Source organism: Lissotriton vulgaris, chromosome 5 (genome assembly GCF_964263255.1).
Source record: "Lissotriton vulgaris chromosome 5, aLisVul1.2, whole genome shotgun sequence".
Lineage (NCBI taxonomy): Eukaryota > Metazoa > Chordata > Amphibia > Caudata > Salamandridae > Lissotriton > Lissotriton vulgaris.
Window position 1 is genome coordinate 1,636,282,403 of NC_141693.1, and position 24,505 is coordinate 1,636,306,907.

At 42.3% G+C, this 24,505-nt stretch overlaps 1 protein-coding gene across 1 annotated transcript in view; it reads left to right on the forward strand.

Annotated features, from left to right (window-relative positions):
* Positions 1-24,505, forward strand: part of SCN4A (sodium voltage-gated channel alpha subunit 4) — a 1,232,571-nt gene that overhangs the window by 1,146,077 nt on the left and 61,989 nt on the right. The gene's annotated exons all lie outside the window — the stretch shown is intronic.

Consider the following 24,505-nt stretch of genomic DNA (forward strand, 5'->3'; position numbering starts at 1 on the left):
CAATCCCAGCCCTCTTGAAGGAATGGGCAGAATACACTGCAGAAACAGCAAAAGGGATGGTAAAGATGCTCATAAAATACGCATGGATAGACAGAGAAGAATGTCTTAAGGAAATAGCGGACCTAGAAAAAACGATCGCAAATGAAAAAGACACCAAAACAAGTGATGATTTAAGATCAACCATGCTAAAAAGAGTAAAGGATTATGAACTGGGAATCAGGAAGAGAAAACAAAATAAGTTTCAAAGAGACGAGCAAGATTACATGTCGGGGAGAGTTCTGACTTTTGCTCGGAAATTTGACGCCACGAGAAAACGCCTTGCGCAAGGTATTGCCGGCCCGAGCAATATTCAAACCTCTGAATCTGAAGGAGAAATCTCGGATGAGGAACGAGTGGAGGCATAGGCGAATAAAGAAAAAGCCAGAGATGCACAGAAAGAGAATGCTTTTTTCAACGAATTTCAGGTCATAAAAGAAACGAGACAGAGGCCGCAGCAACAAAATCACCCCCCTGTACAAAATCAAAGAGGAAAACAAGGAGGGGCAAGAGGGGGAAACGCTGCTACCGCCTCGCAAAGTGGGGCCCAAGATGGTCGCTATCTCCTACTAGCTGTCACTAACTGGTATTAACGACAGCTAGGTAATAGGGAGATAATTTTATCTCCGCTTTCTTGGCTTTTAAAGCCAAAAAAGCGGAGATAACCCCCCTTGATAATATGCCCCTAGTACATTTCTATGTCCATTTTGTTTTATCGTTCGTTGTATATATCTTCTCTCTCTCTCGCCCTCCTACTATCTATCACCTCTATTTCTTGGTTAGCGTGGAGGAGCGTCTCTGGACCCACGAAATAGTGAAAGTAACAGAAGACCAAAACATCATTAACCTCTCCACAAGGATACTCACAAAGGAAGAGGAGAATGTACTCAAAAGAGGTTTAAGCTTCTGTCCGTCTAACGACTTCAATCTAGTCGACACGAAAATTGACCTTTTCAGATATATCAGAAAGCTGAAATTCCCGAAAATCTGTGCAATGCATCCTAGTAAACCTTCCAATGAAGAGCCCGAAATTACTAATAATGACATCCCAATCGGAACCTTGACACAACTGCTAGATACAATGAACAGCACAGTATCTTTTACATCCAATAACGCGAGTGATAATCCACAACCCTCACAAAGTGGGATTAAACAGATCAGAGATCCGAGTAACATGAAGAATAAATCTAAAAAACTCCCAAAAGCCCAAAATGATGCGATTGATGTCTTTAACGATGCAGTTCTCATGGACCTTGAAAAGCTGGCAAAAGAAAAAATGAACGTTAAGGATTCAAATATTACACGCAGAGAATGGGAAGCAATCAAATCTCTGAAAAACGATCAGTTCATCGAGATAAAACCCTCCGACAAGGGTGGAAACGTCGTTATCTTCCAGAACGATCATTACCAGCAAGAGGCCCTCAGACAACTGAGGGACGTGGAGTGCTACACTGTAATCAACAGGGCAGAATACGTCAAAAGCACCATAGACTTCCAGAAATTGCTGGTAGATTGGAAACAACAAGGAATGCTAAATATGGACGAATTCTTATACCTACAATGTGAAGCACCCATTATACCAACATTCTACCACCTACCAAAGGTCCATAAGAATTCAAAAAGACCACCAGGACGACCAATCGTCTCATCGATTGGCAGCCTACTTGAGAATGCATCCAGATTCATTGACAGATATATTGCACCGATTGTAAAAGAACTTCCCTCATATGTGAGGGGCACACAAGACTTTTTGAGGTTAATCGACAGTATTGCTTGGGAACCCGGTTTCCTCCTAATAACTCTTGACGTTGTGAACCTCTATACGTGCATTGCTCATGAGAACGGCCTGGCGGCAGCAAAGCGGTTCGTCGCTAAAAAACATGATCAATATCGGGAACATAATGAAATGTTATTACAAATGATGAGATTCTGTTTGTATAACAATTTATTTCTCTTTGCAGGATAATTGTACAGGCAGGTTAGAGGTACATTAATGGGCTCGTGCTTTTCTCCCAGCAACGCAAACTTGTTCGTGGGCTGGTGGGAGAAGCACGAGGCCTGGGGGGAGGCCAATGACCAGTGGACAGACAACATCTTACTATGGACTATGGATCTCTTTGTAGTTTGGCGCGGGAATAGAGCCTCGGCTGAGGACTATATCGCCGCGCTGAATAGCAATGAGTGGAATCTCAAATTTACAAGCACAATAAGTGACACTAGTGTTTACTACCTAGACCTAGAAGTTTATGTCAACAGGGGGAAGATTCATACCCGATTATACAGGAAACCCACGGCAGGGAATGCTGTTTTGCATGCAGCAAGTCATCATCCCAAATGCCTTATCGATAACGTCCCCTTTGGCGAATTCCTACGCTTGAAAAGAAACTGCTCCGACGAGGAGGAGTACGTTCAGGCAAAGGATGAAGCCAAAAAAAGATTCCAGATTAGAGGATACTCCCACAACATACTAAACGTGGCTGAGGAGAAATCCAATAGAATCCGTAGAGAGGAACTTCTGGTAGTTAAACCTGTACAAAAACAAGAGGAGATTCCTAGAATGATCACAACTTTCAATGTGAAGTCAGGAAGGATTATGCATATTTTTCAAAAAAATTGGCATATCCTTGGCACTTACCATATAATGAAAAGAGTCCTTCCAGAGCGACCACTAATAACATACAAACGCAGTCAATCACTGGCGGACCATCTTGTTCACAGTCACTTCACGTCCAAGAAAAAACCTAAAGAACTCTCCACATCAAAAGGATTTTTCCCATGTCTAGGCTGCAAGGCCTGTAAAAATAGCAAAATAATTAAAACATACCCAGGGAGAACTGATAAAAATGAGCCAGACAGAACCATCAAAAAACTGCTTAACTGCAACTCTGAATACACTATTTATTGTCTCTTTTGTGCGTGCGGGAAGCGCTACATAGGTAGTACAATCAAACCCACAAAGATGCGAATCCTTGAGCACATGCGTGCGATTGCGAATAAAGACAAGTTGTACCCTGTGGCACGACATTTCGCAGAACTCCACCAAAGCGACAGGGACCTGCTCAGCTTTTTTTGTATAGATCAAGTGGAGCGCACTGAAAGGGGAGGAGACAGAGAAAGATCACTGCGTACTTTAGAGTGAAAGTACATCATCGGTCTAAAAACAATGGCCCCCTGGGGATTAAACAACAATGAAGAAATGTGGGTACATCTGTAGATGTGTACTGGGAACCATTCAGAAAGAGCATTTAAAACATTAACTTAGAATGCAATAATACAATTATGTTGGTACAAGCTTGCAAAATTCAATTTAGAGCGATGCTCGATTATTTTTAGGGACTGAATTTGCCCATCCAGGGCTCAATTAAATACTGTCCCAAATGTGAATCAAGACAGGCCCATTTTTGGGCAATATGTCTTTATGAAAGGCGGGATTACGGCGGAAAATGGGTATTCTACCGAATATATTGTTGCCAAAATCCGTGCCTTTTGGTTGAAATGCTCAACTCACGTGTCAGAATCTGTATGTATATATGATGAAATAGTAACTTGTTGCTACAAACGTTTTTAAATTGCACTAGAGCACTTTATTGTACATAGCGCCGTTCAGCTAACATGAATTGTTTGCATATTTGAACACTCTAAAATGGCCGCCACGTTTACCCTCTTAATGCAAGTAAACCGTTTTCTATGTCATTGAAGGTGATGCGGAAAGTGGCTTTAAATGGCGTCTTATAATATTGCACAGGTTGACACTGACGAAGCTTTCTGGCGAAACACGTCTGTTGGGGTAGGGGCTTAGATTAAAATTTATCATCTATGATATCAGTGTGCTGGTCATTCTTCTAGCCGAAAATTGGAGTGGATTGTGTGGAAAAAAAAAAAATATATATATAGCATATATATATATATATATATATACACACACACATACATATATATATATAAAATCACTCTTAAAACGTTCTCCTATTGAAGCCATTTTTAAAGATTCTTAGTTGGATGATGTCTTTTCTCTTAGTTTACCATTTATGACTGTTCTAAAATATCATGTATTTACCTACTTCAGATTATTTGTATAAACTGTAAAAGGCTTAGGCATTAGGGGGCATATTACCAAGCAATAGCGATAATTATCGCTATTGCTTGTTTAGAGACAAAAATTTCCCGCTGAGCTGCGGCGATTTTTTTCGCAGATAAACCTTGCTATTATCAAGGTTTATCGCAAATACGATAAAAATCGGCCGCAATGCATGAATATCGCTGAAAAGTCAGTGATATTCATGCATTACCGAGCTAATGCTCTTAGCCATGTTATCCACCTCCCATTGGATAACATGGCTAAGAACTGCTCAGGGCAGGTGTTAGCTTTTGGAGATATTCGCTCTCAGCGCGAATATCTCCAAAAGTTGGTAATAGGAGATAGCGATGTTAGAGACTGTTTCCAGTCGCTAACATCTTGGCACGCCCACTTTGCATGTCATTAGTGATAAATATCACTGACATGCAAAGTGGGGCCCAAGATGGTTGCTATCTCCTACTAGCTGTCGCTAACTGGTGTTAGCGACAGCTAGGTAATAGGGAGATAATTTTATCTCCGCTTTCTTGGCTTTTAAAGCCAAAAAAGCGGAGATAAACCCCCTTGATAATATGCCCCTATATTCCTGCAGTAGTTACCTGGCAGTGCCTTCCACTTAAATCCTTATCTGTGGGAGCTTTACTCTTTACTCAAACAATACATTTTGTTTCTCCTTTCAGTTTCTATTTTACGTTTCTGAAACGTGTTTTTAGATTCAGAATCCTTTAATAAAGACACCTACGATGACTAGAGATTACTTCAGGGCTTCCTAGACAGCTGGCCTTTTAAAGTAATGCCATTACATTTGAAATTTTTAAGTTGGCTTCCACTACCTTGGAAGCTTTCCATACACGCTTTACCAGAGGAGATGATCTGTGACTGCTTCCTCAAGTGGTCTGTTTACTCTGCAAAAAAAGTGCTGAATGTGAGTACAATATATACAGTGCTGTAAGAATGGTTTCAAATGGTTATTCAAAGGTCATCCAACCCTAAATTCATGAATCTTCAGTCCGACTAGGACTTTGTTTGCCTTTCACATGGAGTGGAGAGAATAGGGTTTAGATTAGACAAGCATTTATGTCACTTAATCACCCTTGCGCCGTCCTCAAAATATCTTTGTTTATTGCCTGTGACAGCCTTACCATGTCATTTCTATGCCACAAAAAATGTAAAAAAGTGATTCATTTTTTAATACATTATTTTGATGTATTCATGATTGGTGTGTTTTTCCTGTTTTTCTCTCATTTCCATTGGTTAAGTGTCGGAGTAATTGATTTTCGATTCACTGTCTATTATTTATTAAGTGGTAAAGCAATTCTGTACCTGACAGAACCAACATTACTTTACATTATAATTGACTGGAGCAGTATATTTCGTTTCCTCTAATGGATGGTATAATGCTCCTACATGACCTTTGGTGTGAATATATAGTGTAGTATGGTCATTGCAGTATAAAACGGTCAACATTGTCCAATTCTTCTCCATCTTACCAGTAGCCTGAATACAGACACTCCGTAATCATAGTGAACAAATGAGGAAGGAGTGTGGGTAGTGAAATGAGCATGTGAGTACATATGTGTTGAGGCCAAACGCATTAGTGTGCATGGTGAATATGGCAGAAGAGAAACCAAAGGAAATGATGGACAGAGCGTTGACAATACAAGCACTCACCCCCAGTCAACTGATCTGGGTTTAATCCATCACCGTTCTTTAGCCCACTCTGCCACCCCAGTTTAGTCATGGCCATATGCAAATCAGTCTGACCGGAAACAAGCTACCGAGGACCGGTTTCTGGCATTTCAGCCGAAGAAGAGACAGATCTAACCAAGGACAGTCATTAAAAAGCTACTTTTAATAGTATAAGACAACCCATTACAAACATGGCCACTGAAATTGTTATCCCATTCATGTTAACATTCCTGCCGGTTCTGCATTCACACACAATTCCTTCGAGCGTATAAGATTTCAAATCACATCTTTAACTATAACGCATCCAGCAGCTGGTTTTCAGGGGCATTCTCATAAGGCCTGACAGTACTTCACACTCACAAAAGTTTTAGCTGCTGTGAACCATGGGTAGGCCAATATTTACAAGATTATTGGCAACCACACTGTCATCTGATACTTCAGCTGGACCCATGTACATCTTGTATAACCAAACATCAAGGATCAGATCTTTTGGAACTGGTGGATGCAGTATAAAATCAATGAATCTATCATATGACGCACAATATAATACACAGTGTAAGACTTTATGGGCCAGTGATGAATCCTAAGATTCAGGGCTCCACAAATGGACAAAAATGTTTAACGGCTGAAACAACAGCGGGTTTTTTTTTTACAGTTGGGGTTAAGTACTGGGTGTGTAAGAAACCTTTCATATCTTTCATTCTTGGAAATTATTGTTTAGTGTTCTACTGACTGGGTTGACGAGAACCACAGGAATATTTAAAACATATCTCTACTTGGCCACCTGATAAATGTGTCCCTTGCAGGAGCATCATTCTAGTATTAATCTCTTCAACTCTCAAAATACTTTATTCACATGGAAGTCCTTCTAGTCCAGATGCACAGGATGGAAATAATATTTCCTCTGGTAACCCGTCCCTTCCTTGGTTGCAACTGGAGGCTAGACTTCAGATACTTTACCACTTTACAGGAACTGCAATAGCATGTCAGACTCTACTTGACTGGGCAACGCAAGCTGTCTTTATGTTCTGTCCTGAACAATGCAGTCCGCTGAGCAAAATCCTCTCTCTCCACATTCCGAACACTCTCCACTGCAGACAGTTATGGGTTAGGTTCCTGCAATCTCTCCTCTGGAACTTTCTTCTTACTATCATTAGATGTGACCTGAAGAATTTCCACCATTACTAACAGACAACCCTTATTAGGGACCAAGGCCTGTGGCATATTTATGACTGCAATTAGGGTTAATTTGAGTGGGTCGACCACCATGTTGACTATGATTCTTACTGTTATTGCCAGTATTTACTTTATGTTTTATTTTATTACCTTAGAGGGGATTCAAAGCACTTACAGGCAGGAGAGTGGGGAGACTTCTCTTCTGTTTATAAATTGATGTCATCTGTAGATTGAAGACCTGTCAGTCAGTTTCCAGCTCCTGAATGTTGGTAGCCTTTCTTACTATGGACCTGGCATTAAGAGGTGCTGCTGGTAGGCTAGGAATGATGGGATTCAGTTGGTGGTCAGTTTGGTGGTCTTGGGCCTTTGGTCCATTACAGGTTGTAATGAAGATCCAATGATTGTAATTTAGCTCTGAGTCATGGCTATTGTTGGCTTATTTCGCCTCCACGTTTGCCTTACTTAATCACAGTAAAGATCATTTGGGGACCTTACAATACTGGTTGGGGGTAGACTGATGAACTTGGACCAGGCCGGGTGGTTCAGCATCTGCAAGATTCCTGGGTTGCTGTAATACTTCTAGGTAAATAAGACATTCGCTATTACATTCTACAGATGTTTGTCTTAACTATGTCCCTTTGCCATATTACCTATTTTGTCCTCTGATGTTCCCATGTCTTCAGATAATAGCCCAATAAGTTTCCGACAGTGCCGAAAGGCCACATAAGTGGAAATACTGTACTTCATAAATCTCTTTTAGAGTGTTGCATTCTGAGCCAAAGACCTGCCTAAAGTGCTTTGCAACATTCTCTCCTTCCAAGAAGCACAAAAAACAACCCTAATATGGTTAGTTAGGATTTTATATTTAGAAGCTACACTAACTCATTGGTAGTTGGTTGATGCCCAACTAACAGCGAATGTGAAGATAACTTTTATTCCAAATATGAATCTACTGTTTGTCTAAGAAAACAATTGCTAAAGCTATTCTTAGCGAGCAACAGTGTTGGTGGACAGGTCCGTATTCACCTACTCACTTACAAGTTAGCATTATCCTATGCAAGAGCAAATGCAGCCCATACAATCATGTGTGACCAGTGGTTTACCAGAGTACAGTAATTACAAATACCACAGAAATAAGTAAAGTAAAAATAAAATTTTCTGTACAACGTAACAGCCTTGTATGTTAATAATTTGTGATGTAGTATTTCTGATTTCTCACTCTTTGCATTTCACTGTATCATTATTTAAGGTGTTATTTAAGTGTCATGTATTTTTGCAGGTGATCTAGTTTTATTGTGATTGTCGGGACTGTAGTGACTGTGTTATAATGTGTTTAGTATAAATCTCCACATTACTTGCTCAAACAAAAGTATTCCATGGCCTCCGGGAGGCTGCAAACACGAGGCTTTACATCTTAAACCAGGTCTGTAACATGAAAAGGAGGAATTCCATCTAGTCTCACATTTTCTGGAAACAGAGCTGACAGTCACTTTCTAATGCATTATGAGATTTGTAGTTCTGAGAATTTCAAGTGGCCTCAGGGCACTAACGCACTATGTCCGGATGCTTATATGAATTCAGACACTGGTCTTTGGATCTGAACATGTAATAGAATCCTGATTTCTACAACAAAAAACACTGAAGTTCACCATCTTCAATACAAAAACACACTAAATAAACCAAATAATTATTTTAAATAGTCAATAAAAACGTGTAACTTCTCTATAGATGTTACCCAATCCACATGAAGAATAAATGTGAATTTTTCCTTTTCAAATAAAAACTCTGAGAAACTCACCAATCAACAAAAAACCCAAACATCCAACTCCACCAGCGGGCAGCAAGTGGAATAAGTTCATTGGCATCACTAAAGAACATCTTCTCTAGATCATCATGAATTTAAAAGCTACCACATACTATCATGGCACAATTCCAATTGCCATCATCACAAAGAATGGGTATGGTGGCTCGCAGAAACTACCTTCTGAATCTGTGATCTAGTGTATACCAATGCAAACCCAGATTAGATTTTAGGAATAATGGCACAAGCTGCAAAAAGCTGATTGTGGGCTAGAGAAAGAAAGTGGGAGACCCTGAAGTGGAGTTTCTGAAAATCCGTCTTAAAGACCAGTTTGGTAAGGAAATTCTTCTTTTCTTAGGTATCAATTCATCTGTCTGTCAGGGAAGCAGGATCACAGCGACTGCCCCAAGCATTCAACATGGATTTCAATACTTTACATTATCCAACCTTACAGCATGTTCATGTATCCTCACAGCTCTCTTGGACATGGAAAAACGAGAACCTCCTTTTGCTCATTTAAAAGGTTTTTTGTCTCTAATCAAATCTCCCACTTTCACATTCAAATGACAGTCACCTGTCTCATACTACCTTCATATTCAAAAGAAAACCACCTGTCTTACTTCTCTTGGGCCTTTTTCATCTTTTCACACACGCTTCGAATCAGACCTTTAGGCAGCATTTTATTCTCCATCCATAAACTGTTAATTTTTTAACCAGACAAACCTCCCCCTTTAATAAAAACAAAGTAGACCCCTTAGTGCATTGGGAATGGTATGGATTTCTCACAATGTTTTTCACCTCTTTCTTCCAGTTCAGAGCGCCAATAATTAACAGTTGAACATTTTCCTTAGTTATTCTATTGCATCTTTCCACAGGACCATTGCTTCTAGGATGGTAGAAGGAGATAGATATGTATTTAATACCATGTTCACCATGTTCTTTGACGAACATTTAAAAAACATTAGCAATTAATTGTTGTCCAATACTCATGATAATTTCATCAGGCGTACCCCTCTCGGAAGAATACATTCTCCAGGATTTCTTTCACCTTGGTAGTTGTAATGCTGTTCACAAAAGTCACCTCACGCCATCTAGAGTAGTAATCTATTCCCGCAATTCCATATTGATCTGATTCTCAATGTTTAGAGGCCTAATTATAACAATGGCAAGCTTGGGCCAAGCTTTATTAGGCAGTAGAACAGAGTTTACAGGAATTTCAGGACTAGGTACAGTAACGTATATCTTTTTGGCAGATATACAGCCCTACACTGCCTATACGCACAAATTAATCCACCTCCCTCCCATTACAGGTCACCAGAAGAACTCCCTCACTCACCTCTTAATAGTTCATTTTCAAGTATGTCCTTTATGAGCTAAATCCGCAATTCTGCATTTCTTGGATTCTGGTACTACCAAAAAATATCCAACCTGCAAAGTATTCCTTTGACAATGATAACTCAGCAGCAACATGATGAAAGGTATCCACACCTGCATCAGATATTTTGGAGTTCAGCCAACCTGTATTTACATTCTGAATGACCACCTTCAGAACCATATCTTGATCCATGGAAGATGACCACTCGCCTTCTGTAATGGCACCATTTATAACAAAAGACAATTCACTGACTAATGTTTCTTCATCTTCCATAACCAAATCATCATCACAGTCTTTCAAAGGTATCTTGGAGGGAAAATCAGCCACTTTGTGTTTCTGGGTGTGGATCTACTTCTCCCTTACATAGTAAAAACATCAACTAATGGCTTATGATCCACATGAACCACAAACTCTGAACTCTACAAATTCCGGCAAAAATGTTTACTCCCTAACCAGAAACCCCATTCTTTGCACTTCACTACAGAGTATGAAGGTTAGGCACTTCTGAGACTAGCTGAGGGACTTGCCTGCCTGGCGGATTTTCAAAATTGTATGTTTTAGGCACTATTCTTTTAGTTGGAGCGGCTAACAAGTTGGTTGTGCTTTTTACTTACTTTGCTCAGCCCCAGTGCCTCTAGACTCCCCGGTCCACCACGAGTACTGCTCGATTGTTGTGGAGGGAGCCTATTGGTTCACAGATTGCCAGCTGATCTTCCTACTTCCGATAGGAGGAGGTGAGCATTCTAGCGCTTGAACCTTCCTCCTTTTAAAACCGGATGCTGGGGGCGACACGCAGCGGACTCGCGCAGCGGGCGCGCCAGCGCCGTGCCCGTCTGCGCCTGACCGGGGCAAGGGGCCATGCACCTGGCCCGTTCTACCCAAGCATATACAGCATAGGAGCCTATCTCCCTTCAAGGGAACGGGTCCATTTCCAAAAACCTCCACTACACCCTTGAGTACAATGGAATACTGCAGCCGAGATACTCTTCTCCCCTCTCTCCCATGGACCCCCCTCCCCTCTCTCCCCCCACGAGCCCCAGAGTCCTACAGCCTATTACTCCCCCCCCCCCGCTGTCACAGATCTAATTATGACCATCTATCCATATGGTACCTAAACACTCGCTCATTGGTCAAACACCAGCTCGAGATTTTCTATCTTCTAGACTCTAGTAAGCCAGACATCTTGCTTTTATCTGAAACTTGGCTAACATCTGATTCTATTCGTGATATATTGGCCGCTATCCTCAGCAACGACTACATCCTTCAGGCAAACAGGCCGCAGGGGAAAGTAGGGGGCGGAGTTGCTGCGATCATCTCTCAAACTCACAAAGTCAGCTATTCAGTAGTATGGATGCTGAGCTGACGATAAACCATGCTAAAATCCTTATCGTAGGGGATTTCAATTATTGGCCCCCCCGATCAACGCGAAAGCACCTGTTCAAAGGATTTTACGGATCTGTTAAATGGTCTTAACTTCACCCAGCAAATTAACGCAGCCACCCACATTAAGGTCATGTCCTGGCTCAGGTCTGGTCTTCAAACCTGGATATTTTGAATCTTCAGATTTCCCCCAGTTCCTGGTCGGATCACTTTTTTATTTACTTTTCTCTTCTTAAAACTGTCACCACCAAATCTTGTACCTCTGGACCCCTTACGATCAGGAACTGGCGTCGGGGAGACATTTCTTCCCTTTGTCTTTCCCTTGCTGCTTCCATACCTAGTCCCCCCCAGCCCTCTGGACCACCACTTTCAGTCCACACCCAGGCTGAAGACATCAACACTTGGTTGGCCGAGGCAAGGGATATATTTGCTCCATTAAAAACACTTAAAAACAAACGGCCGCACAATGCCCAGCTCTGGTTCACCAAGGAATTGAAAGAGAGGAAACTCGCTCTTCGTCAAACCGAGCGTAAGTGGAGATTGTACTATTGTCCCCTTAAGAAATTCACCTTTCTCACTGCTCTAAAAGACTACAAATCCGCCATCCTTGTAGCAGTCAACTATACAATAACATTCCTCACCATGCTGTTGCGTCCTCAGTCTGTCCTTGGAAGCGCCAAGAAACTGTTGGTGTACGTGCGCTCTATAAATAATTTTTATCATATCATCATATCATATCATACGACTGGCAATGCCCACCACGTGTTTTCTACCATTCCTTTTCTGCAACAATATTGCTCCTAATTATTGCTGATCGGTATATGTCGAAAATATACTTGGATTATGGTTGTCAAATGGTTTGAGGCGAATTGCTTCCTCTATAAATTTCTTGGACAAATTGAATTGCTGCATGCACTCGTAACTCCACTCATACTTCGCTCCTTTCTAAAGCAAAGAGAGGATCAAATGTGCTCTTTCTGCTTACACAAGAATGAATTTCGACTAGAAATCCCCTTAGGACATACAATAGTGTGATTTAACTTTATTCTCTGGCACAGAGAAAATTTCTCTCACTAGATTCTCTTTGTGTTCAGCTCCACACACACATAACCTGTAAGCCAAGTAGTTGACACATGATACTCAAAACTATAATTTCGCTGCCTTTAAAGTGAAGCCTTTTTACTCTATTATGGCTAAAACATACACTAAATCCTAACATTAAGTGTTCTGTTCTCAGTATATATTAATATATAATCTTAGAAACAAGTCAGCCTATCTACCTCCTTGAGGAGCATGCCCATTAAATGCTGAAACACATCGGAAACTGAAACAAGATAAAAAAACATTCTTTTAAATCGAAATGCTCCTTCAGGGGTAACAAATAATCTCAAATGGCATGAATCTTAATCCACAACAATTTGGTGATATGCTAAGGCCATGTCTAAAGTAGTAATGCCCCCCCAATCATTGTCAACATTTCTGTGATAATTGTTAAAGTATGTCTGTTCACCCTTTTGTTAAGATCTCTAAATCATCAAACTACCATTGCCCCTACATGATAATACTACAGGAGACAACAACTCTCAGCAGGTTCTATGATGTCTTGCATGCATAACTTATCAAGTCCCTTTTACAACTCCTCTTTAACAGCTAAAGTAACCCTTCTTTGCCTATGTACACTTTCCCCACCAAGCAAGCAGGGCTCCGGGCAAGCAGGCCCGGAGCCCTGCTTGCTTGGTGGGGAAAGTGGGGGCTGGTTTGAGAGGCCAGCAGAAACGGCGACCGAGAGCGCCACAGGGAACTACAGTCCCCAGCGTACATAGCGGCAGGAAGCCGCTCTGACTCGCGCCAGGAGGCGAAATAAAGCACGCCTATCCCCGGCAGAGCGGGGGTCACATCACTGAGAGCCCGGAGCCCTGCTTGCTTGGTGGGGAAAGTGGGGGCTGGTCGGAGAGGCCAGCAGAAACGGCGACCGAGAGCACCACAGGGAACTACAGTCCCCAGCGTACATAGCGGCAGGAAGCCGCTCTGACTCGCGCCAGGAGGCGAAATAAAGCACGCCTATCCCCGGCGGAGCGGGGGTCACATCACTGAGAGCCCGGAGCCCTGCTTGCTTGGTGGGGAAAGTGGGGGCTGGTTGGAGAGGCCAGCAGAAACGGCGACCGAGAGCGCCACAGGGAACTACAGTCCCCAGCATACATAGCGGCAGGAAGCCGCTCTGACTCACGCCAGGATGCGAAATAAAGCACGCCTATCCCCGGCGGAGCGGGGGTCACATCACTGAGAGCCCGGAGGCCTGCTTGCTTGGTGGGAAAAGTGGGGGCTGGTTGGAGAGGCCAGCAGAAACGGCGACCCAGAGCGCCACAGGGAACTACAGTCCCCAGCGTACATAGCGGCAGGAAGCCGCTCTGACTCGCGCCAGGAGGCGAAATAAAGCACGCCTATCCCCCGCGTCCCGGGATCGCGCGCGGGTCGGCGCCGGGAGAAGCCCAGGACAAGGGCGTGACCATCTAAGGCCATCATAGGCCAGAAGAGGACGGGACGGGCCACCCCCCCTGGTCGTGCAGCCTAAAGAGGTAAAATAACGTGTGTTGAGATATTTCTAGTCCCAGTAGGTCTACTGCAACTTATACCATGTCTTTTAAGGGGGCCCGAAAAATTCCTACTGTGACAAGGGACACGGCTAAGGGGACGATGATCCAATATCTACTCAAGACAACACCACCTACTGTTCAACAACCCGTAAGAACAGAGCGACAACGACTGTCCACTGACTGTTCCAACAGTGATTCCACCCCCCCACAGTCAGTCGCTGCATTACAAAATCTATCACTCCTGGAGGAACTCAACAGCTTATGCAAATCCACGTATGTTGCCGTTGAGTCTACATCAGAGCATATTAATGCATCCTACTGCTCTACAGTCTTCACAAGTCCCCAGTTCAGAACATTATCCCCAACACACAGAAATCTCTTGGGTACTTCCCCCTGTCCACCTGCTATAGGTAATACGAACCCCAATATGCCCCTCCTGGACCTTTCTGGGAAAAGAAAACAACACGTGGATAATCATACAGGCAGCCAAGCAAAGCAGCAAAAACTGTCCGTATCCCCAACTTCACCAACCCTGTTGGCCCAGCTACAAACTATGATTAACTCTGTGATACAACCTCTGATAGAAAGAATGAACAATTTTAGGGATAGGATCGTGGCAATAGAGGAAATGATCAAGACAAACTCGTTAATCCTAAAAAGTATGGCAGGCCCAAATCATTTACAGCCCCTATGTGACTCCGTAGTGCCTTTAACAACTCCCCAAAGTAACATTAATCAATCCTGACAGTCAGCCCCAGATATGTTAACCCCACTGACCCAGAAAGTGCAGGCCAAACTAATAACAGCACATAGTTGCTCCTTCGAGACGAAGCCGATCAAAGTAACTATACCATTCAAAGGGTCACTTCCGAATACAAGGAACATGCCACGAAAATCAAATCACATCCATCTACCACCGGAGGCAGCCCCGTTTGTGTGTGTCCTTTCTGGTGTGCCTGAGCTTACCAATGGAAAATCTGAAAGTCAACAGGAGTTAAGTAACAAGGCACTGTACTGGTTAACACAGAATAGACCACTGCCCCCCGACATCGACGGTAGAATACAATGTGTTAGAAGGGTGGGATGGTTGGGTCCGCTTCGAAAACAGAGACCTGGCGATCTGGTGCTGAAAAAGTTTAGAAATAGCAATGTTGTCCCATACCTACAGACTTGGAAACCACAGTTAGGAGATGGACCTATATACACCTGGGGACTATCTGACTTCTATCCCAGAGAATCACTCCACCCCTATACAAGATTAAGGAAGAGAGTAACTGTTGGTTGGGCTGAAACAGCTCCGGGGTGAGGGGTATCAACATCCAGACTCTGGCTTGACCTGATATATTATTTATTTTAGTACTTGACCTCTTTTAAAGATCTTATGCCATAATGTAATTACTGTGATATGAAACGAAATGTAACGGTGTTTATATTTTGTAATGTGCTTTTATGATTTTATATCTAAAAAATCGAATAAAGCTTAATAATAATAAAAAAATCGGGAAACCGGAAGTGAGCTGTCCGGGAAGGAGTGTGAGTCTGTTTGCCTCCTGGGAAGTAAATCATTACGTGCTGCAAATATTAAAAGGATGGCCTTTTTACCCCGATGGCTCTCCTACCTAACTCCGGCTACCTTAAGTAAAAGATTCCCGGGGGTTGAAAACAAATGCTTCCGATGTCAAGCTGAGGGGCAAGGTGGGTGGCACCACACCTTTTTTACCTGACCAGGCCTAAAGATTTTCTGGGAGACAGTTTTTTTAATATCGAGCAAGCAATCAGGAAAAGAATTCCGAATGCGGCTGAAACTGCCCTATTCAGAATTTGTAAAGGGGGAATAAAGCAATCTGATTCCAAAACAGCTTTTATATTTATTTCAAGCTCGGTAGCCCGCTCCCTGATTTTACAAAACTGGAGATATTGGGAAGCTCCTTCCCATCTGAAATGGTTCAATAAAATGAAAAGGACTCGCAAATTTGAAGAAGCCTACGCCAGGAGGCTAGGAGCTACTTAGAGATTTGAAAATAATTGGAAGTTTTTTAATGGGTTGGAAAAGATCAAAGAGAGATCATAATACTGGAAGAATTTAACAAATATAGCAGCTCTTTTCTTTTTTTAGGAGACATTTGCATTTTCAGGTGATTGTATTAAAGGTGTATTAATAGGAATTTACTGTTAAGAGCACACTAGCTCTAGCACTTTATTGATATTGATATTGATGTTGCACTTTAGGCCTAGGAGGGTTTTCTGATATTATTGTTATGTAATTTGGATAAATTGTATTTTGCACTTTGGTTTTATGAATAGTCATAGGATTAGCTGCTTTAACTTTTTGTAATTTGGCACTTTGCACTTTCTAGGCCGAATGATCATAGGATTTGCTTGGTAAATAACTATAGGACTATTGGCTATAGCTTTTTACAGATCTGCACTTGGCACTTTATAGGACGAATCATTGTAGTCGGTCTTTGCGCTTTAGGAGTATTCAGATTTTTTTTTTCTATTGCTGCTATGTTAAAAGAGTAACATTTTACCTTGCAGGTTGTCTTCTAAATGATTATGAAATCAACTTCTTGTGTCAAAAGCTGTGTTATTGTTATTGTTTTTAAGTATATAACCTTATCCTCTGCTCAAATAACATTTTTATAAAAAAAAATTAAAAAGATGGTTGGACGGCTGTTGGACCTGGCAATCTCTGCGGGGCTACCCCCAAACTATTTGCCTTTACCCTCCATTTTTGCTGAATTCGTTTTCGCTGGTTGTAGGACTATGTGCACTTCACCACTGTTAACCAATGCTAAAATGCTTGCGTGCTCTCCTTAAAACATTGTGATATTGGCTTACACCCAATTGGCACATGACGTTTTCTTATAAGTCTCTAGTAAATTGGTACTACATGTACCCAGGGCTTGTAAAATAAATGATATTAGTGGACCTGTAGCATGTGTAATTTAACCCAATTAAGTAGCCCTTTAAACATGTCACTGGCCTGTCATTGGAGCTTATGTATGCAGTTTTAAGATGCCCTTTCAACCTAGCAAAACAAACCTTGTGCCAGGCCCAAACTGTCCTTATAATACATATGAGTCACTCCTAGGATAGGCCATGGACAGCTCAAGGGCCAGGGTTCAGTGTATTTAAAAAGTTGGACATGTAATTTTAAGTTTTGCATTTCATGGTAGTGAAACACTCTTCCATTTGTTTTTCCTTTCTGCAAGGCCTACCACTTCTATAGGATAACATTTGAGTTACCTTATTACATTTCCTCTGGTCACTTGATTGGGTGTAACTGACAGTTTGGCTTTGTGCATTCCTCCTAGACAGCCACACAGAGCTTAGGTGCGCCTGAATGGGTCATCACTGGCAGGATGGAAGGGTGGAACTGGGCACAGCTCTACTTACATTTGAATAGGTTGTGTCCTGCCTCTACACAAAGGGCTGTATATCCCCTGTAGTTAATATGGAGCCAAAACAGGGAAGGCAGGATCCCTATGGACTTCAAAGGGAAACCTCCCACATAAAAGGCAGAACTGGGTATACATTTTGGACCTCAGGCACCAACCCTTCAGTACACTTCTGGACAAGGAAGAAGGGTGGCTGTGCTGCTGAAAGGATTTCCACTCTGCTTGACTGCTGCCCTGAGGGGCTGCTGTCTTGCTGTGCTGATCTGCTGCCCTTTTGCCTGGGTGAGAGGACTGGACCTGCATCTGTTGAGCCCAGGATTCCAAAGTGACTCCAAGGGCTAGTTGGCTGAACAGTCTAAACAATCTTGGAAGGTTAACCTTATCATCTATCCTCTCTCTGCTACAGGGGATGGTTAGTGATATCCTGGCATCTCTTAGATATTGTTATTGGGTCCTCAGCCACAGGTACCACTTGTGGCATGCTTCATCATCGGATCTTTACCAACTGCACCTAGTGTGAGTGGGTGGGGTCGACGCACTTTGTTAGCGGAGAACTTTTCTAAGAGGGATTGTATCAATTAAAATTGCCTTCTGGAACCTCATGTCAGTGTTTGAAATCTGAGGACCTTAGGCAAGGTTAAAATCAGATTGATGTGACTGGCTATAATGGCCCGACCATCAAAATGGGGTCGACATGTTTCAGTCTCTCTATGTGCCTCTGAAGATCAATGAGCTTTCTTCAGGAACAAGACAAATGTAATCCCTACTTTGTTTTGGTTGGTGTTTCCAACTTTCTAGACTCTTAGTCGTGTGGCACTATCACACTTACAAAATGATGCATAAAATTAGAGAAGAAGAGATCATTTATCACATAATTTCACACTGGGCACATGATCATGCCCCATTCATAGTGCAACCTCATTCAATGTGTGTGCATCAAGGCATGAACACTTGTGAGATCACCTCACTCACTGTTATGATCATAATTAGTCATACAACTTTTCAGCAACACTTAAAGACACTTAAAATGAGTACACGTAAACAAAAGGAAAGTGGGTTCATGCACATTAATGCCCTACAAGGCCTTTACTGTGACCTACACTTAACATAGAATATGCTTTTTTCCATAAGGCCTCGGCAGAGGATGATTCCTGTAGTCACACACTATGGAAACAAATACAATGAGGGTAATTTTAATGGTTTTCTGGCTGGCTGTGCCATCCGTAACAACCCCTCCTTATATATGCTGTGATACTTACTTTATCAAAGGAAGTCATCCTGCCATTCACCTACATACAGTCCCAGAGCCATGAATCTAACCAGCTCTAAGCCATGGCAGCTTTTAAATACTTTGCATACTGTTGATAAGGTCTCAACTCATCGCTCCGCATCGGGACCCGTGGTGTCCAATGCATTCAGTGGCGCTCTCTCAGCATCTGTGGAGGTGTGTGGTTCTGAGCATATAAGGTTGGGTAATATGGTCTCGAGAGATGGCGGCTTTTTAGATACCTTGCATACTGTTGATGAGGTCTCAACGGGTCTCTCTGCATCGGGACCTGGTGTGCTCAATGTGTTCTGTCGCACTCTCTCAGCATCCACTGAGGGACGTGCTTTTGTGCATAGCAGGCTGGGAAATGCCACTGAGGGGCATGATTTTGCACATAGCAGGCTGGGAAATGTGGTCCTTGCCTGGGTAATACTTCTATAGGTATTTTACTCTTTGACATGATGCCAGACGTGTGCTTTTTAAAAATATATATGAGAGTATTCCTGGTTCAGAAGCATGCATTATCAGATGATTTCTTTTATATGAAGTATTTCCTGGGGGAGTTGTGCGCTTCTCTGATGTTCGTATTCTGGTGACTTTAATGTAAGTTATGTTTAAACAATGCCGAGAGTATGCTGTCTATCATCAAATGGTCAAAAAGGCTGAACAATATGTAAATGAATTCCTTGGAGTGAAATACCTTGCAGGGAAGTCATACTCTTCTGCAGGGTTGATATGGTAAAATAGAATACATAACTTATTCTACAGTATGTTCCACCATGGAATGTCATCATTTACCATAATTAACCCTTGTTAGTGTATGGATAATGTACATACCCACCGCTGATTTTCTCAAAGAGCATTTTCTAGTATGTCTGTTCTCTTCTATCACTTGTTCCAAAACAACCCATTGAAGATTCTGTACAGAGAAAAGGTTTCATGGTGTTGCATTTGCAATGGATATTTTCTCTTTGCTTGCATATTCTAGTCCTGACCTTTCTGGTTGAGATGCCTATATATTTAAGGTTACAAGGACAGGTTATAATTAGTATGACCTGCTTTGTGTTGCAATTGCTATGCCTCCTTAGTCGACAGGTCAATAGTAAACCAAGGTCTAATTCCATAGTTGGCGATGTCTAGCGGCAAACACCACATTGACCACATTGGTAGTATCCCACTACTTATGGGAGGCCCAGAGCACTGTGTATGGTGCTGGTCACTCTTTTTGTCTGTCTTGGTATTCTATGTACTCGGGTATCCCTCAAAGGATCTTTCCTTTTTCTGTGAAAAAGTGGGTATTCAGGATCTGCTAGTTTCTCCTAATGATTTTCTTAAAACAATCTGAGGCGATGTTGTATGTCTTCACACATACTAAGGGGAGTTCCCAGCTCGCTATTACCGGTGTTTCAAGTAGTGAATCACTTTTCTGATTTCTGGCCTTTTCTTTTGGATGGTCCGTTCAGGATAATCTCGAGCTCTCAGTTTTTCGGCTACGTTTTCTGCTTGTCTTTTGAAGTCACTGATCCGAATCTGCCTTAAATGGAGCAACTGACCATAAGGGAGATTTTCTGTCAATGGGCAAAGATGGACATTGTCAAATCTGAACAGGTAATTTTTAGCAGTTGGCTTATGATAAGCGTCAGTTTGTAGTATCCCTCCCTATGTAAATATTGTTACATTCAGAAATGTTAAGGAGTCATTGCTGCTAGTGTGTATGAACATAAGGTTCCCATCCTGTCCATTTAACCATGCAATGCATTCCAATGCAGTAGGACCGTCACATATCCTTACCACAAGAATATCATCATTATAACATTTCCACATGGTTATAGGTTGTTTATATGGGATGTTACTATGCATGATGCACATTCTCTCCAGATTGTAGACACAGAGCCCTGCCACACTTGTTGCAAAAGTACTGCCCATAGACGTGCCATGGGTCTATAGGAAAAGGGTTACTCAAATTCAAAGCAGGTTCTCATTAAGGCTATTCGGGCACACTCAAATACAAACTCCCAGGGGGTTGAGTAAGTCCATTCTGTGCTCTTCAAGGATTCTCAGATAACATCCAAGGTATCCTCCTATAGGGGAATCGTGTAGATGCTCTCCACAGCCAGGTTAAGCAGTACATTCTGTTGTTGATCGAATTCTATTTCTTTTATGTGTGTTAGCAGGTCCTTGGTGACTGTTTCTGTTTTTTGCACTAGGGGTTTTAGAAAAAAGTCGCAAAATTTAGTCAAAGGTTCCAATAGAGACCCTATGCCTGACAAGATAGGTCTGCGAGGAGAGGGCGTGGGGACGGGGGGGTCCCAGTTTTTATTATTTTGGGGAGGGTATTGAAATACGGTCTTACCTGACTGGTATTCCTTAAGATTGCTCCTTATTTATTTATTTATTTTTTACATTTATATGGCGCGCTGCTACCCAACAAGGGTTTCCCGGCGCCGATGACAGACTAAAGCGGTTTAGGAAAGGTGAACACATGACAGGGTGGTTATTTCTGGAAGAGCCAGGTCTTCAGGTGCTTTCTAAAACTTACATAGCTGTCTTCTTTGCAAATATGGAGAGGGAGTTTATTCCAGAGGGGGGGCCCTAGGACAGAGAAGGATCTACCATCCATTCTCGCAAGTTTGAACCTTGGGGTTGTGAAATTTGCAGAGTCTTGGGAGCGTAGTGCTCTTGCCGGAGTGTAAGGGGTTGCAAGGGCTTGTAAATATTTAGGTGCGTGCCGGATTTGATCCTAAACATATAACTCAGGGCTTTGACCTGATACGGTTGTCTACCCTGAGCCAATGTAGGTCTTTTAGATGTTTTGACACACTGGAAGTTTTGGGGATGTTGCAAAGTAGTCTTGCTGCTGCGTTCTGGGCCAGTTGTAAGCGTTTAATGACGGATTGGTTTGAGCCTAGTTAGAGAATGTTGCCGTAGTCAAGACGAGATGTAATGAGTGCATTGACTACGGACTTTTGAGTAGCAAGGGGCAGCATCCAAAGGATCTTTTTTAACCATTTAAGGATGGTGAAGCAAAGGCCAACCACTTTATTTGCCTGCTGCTTCATGGACAGGGTGTTATCAATGGTAACCCCCAGATTTCTTACTTGAGTGGCTGGAGTGGGGATTGTACCAAGCTCGGAGGGCCAGTGAGTTGCGTTCCATAGGTCTTTGTTTTTCCCCAGGAGGAGGATTTTGGTCTTGTCTCCGTTTAACTTCAACTGGTTGGTGGACATCCAGCCGAAGATATTCTGGAGACCCTGTTTAAGATGGGAAGGGGCCAGTCGGTTTGACTCTGACAGGGAGAAGATGATTTGAGAATCATCTGCGTATGTGATGAGATTGAGCCCTGATTCATCAGCTAAATCGGCCAGGGGTCTGAGGTAGAGATTAAAAAACAGTGGGCTCACGATGGAGCCCTGTGGTACTCCGTGGGAAGTGCTCACCGTGTCAGAGCAGGCAGTCTGGGATGTGATTTGAAAAGTTCTGTGTGACAGAAAGGACTCAATCCATTTGAGAGCCTCACCCCGAATACCGTTTCTTCCAAGTGTGGCCAGGGGTTTGGAATGGGAGATGGTGTCGAAAGCCGCACTCAAGTCTAGCAGAATGAGTGCGACTGTCTGACCATCATCTAGGAGTTTCCTGATGTTTTCTGTAACTTCTAGTAAGGCTGTTTCGGTAGAGAAACCTGCTCTGAAACTGGACTGTGATGTGTGAAGAAGGGAGTTGTCTTCGGTAAAGAGGGTGAGAGCAGAGTGAATTTGCCTTTCCAGCATTTTTGAAAAGATGGGAAGAAGAGAGATGGGTCGATAGTTCGAGGGGAGTTCCGGGTTGGCTGTGGGTTTTTTCAGGAGTGGGCTGATCATGGCATGTTTCCAGAGTGAGGGCACGGCAGAGAGCTGAAGGGAAGAGTTTATGGTTTCGGCAATAATGATCAGGGAGGGGACATCCAATTTCTTGAGAACAGAGACAGGTATCGGATCGCGGGGAGAGCCTGATTTGACTGTTTTAAAGGTGGAAATGAGTGATTACAAGGTGAAGGAAGGCCAGAATTCAATGGTGTTAATGTCGTTCGACCAGGGGGGAATTACTTCTGCAGGGTCATGAATAGGGAGGTTGCTCCTGATGTCTAACATGATTTTCTCAATTTTCTCATTGAAGAAGGCGGCGAGATCTTGACATTGTTTTTTGTTCAAGGGGCGGGCGGATGCAACGGTTTTAGCCCCTGCGAGGTCCTTTACTGTATTAAAAAGTGTTTTCGCTTTGTTTGGCGCTGTATTGATAGTATTAGTCACATAAAGGGCTCGGGCTTTAATACCAGCTGAGTGGCATTCGTTTCTAGCTTTGTGATATATGATTTTTTTGTTGTGGGCGTAATCTTTCCGCCAATTTCTTTCGAGGGTTTTACATTTCGATTTGATGGTTTTCAGGGACTCAGTAAACCAAGGGGCTGGAGCTCCTTCCTGCTTGATTATCCAACCCTCACATTCTGCCTCCTCTTCCATAGAACTGTTCTTTCTTATCAGTGCGGGGCTAGGGTCTGTGTCCGATATCTTGAAGTTCTGTTGATCTGCAAGCAGGCTCAGACACTCTGCCCTATACTCAGTAGAAGTCTGGAGAATGATCCATGTGCACTGATCGGTGGGTTTTATGATTATGCTGGCATCTTGTTACAGTTCGTTAAGGGCCACCGTTTTTATTTTGCTTAGATTTCGGAATGTCCTCAAAGTTTTAAAGTCCACTTTTTCCACATCTTTGTACTCAGCCTGTTTGAAAGTCAGTAGCTCTGCCGTGGTAATATGTGTGGGATGATAGAACATGGGCTTTTTACGTAAGCCTGTGTCTGTGAGTTCATGTACGTGTTCCTGATCTCCAAAATGTGCCTTCAAATGTAGTTTATGAAACAAATAAGCTAACTCACAGTGTAGCTGGAATGTATCGAAGGTCATGGTGGGAACAAAACCCAGTCCTTTATTTGATACCTTTAGCTGGGTGTCTGTGAGTGTTTAATTATCCAGATTCATCACTAGGCTAGCCATGTATTGGGTTCCAGGGGTGTGTTTGTCATGCTTCGTGTATGTACTCTTGTGGACTCTAGGCAGGGACAGACTGGGAACCTAAAACAGTCATGACAGATGTGCCAAGTTTAAACGAATGCACGCTAGAACCAGATCAACTCTGTAGCAATCAAAGATGTCTTGTAGACAGCTCTTGTAGTTGGAGGTTTTATTTATCAAGTTACAGCTTAGGAAGTTCCAATTTACGCCCCACCAGGATCAGCCTCCTTGCTGCTCAGCCCATCATCTCCAACTGAATTCCCTTCAAGTACAAACATTCATAACATTCTAATGACATCACATTGGCTGAGTAGCAAGGCATAGAGCAAGGACAAGGAGGATGCATTACTTAACAAGCAGATTGCAACACATCTTCCTCTTTATATACATCAAAGAAAAGTCAAGAAGTATATAACACATATATATAAGGAGAAAAGATATAGACATTCTGAAATAAGTATACATGAACGCAGTAGTAATATAGGAAAAATCCTCCCTATGTAATAATAATAATAATGTAATAATAGTAATGTAAGTAACAAATAGTAATGTAGATAATAAAAACCTTCCTTATGTAATAATAAGTATGTAAATATGTAACAATAATAATGTACATAATCAAACAGTAAGATAGGAATTGTAAATGCAAACAAATAGGACTAG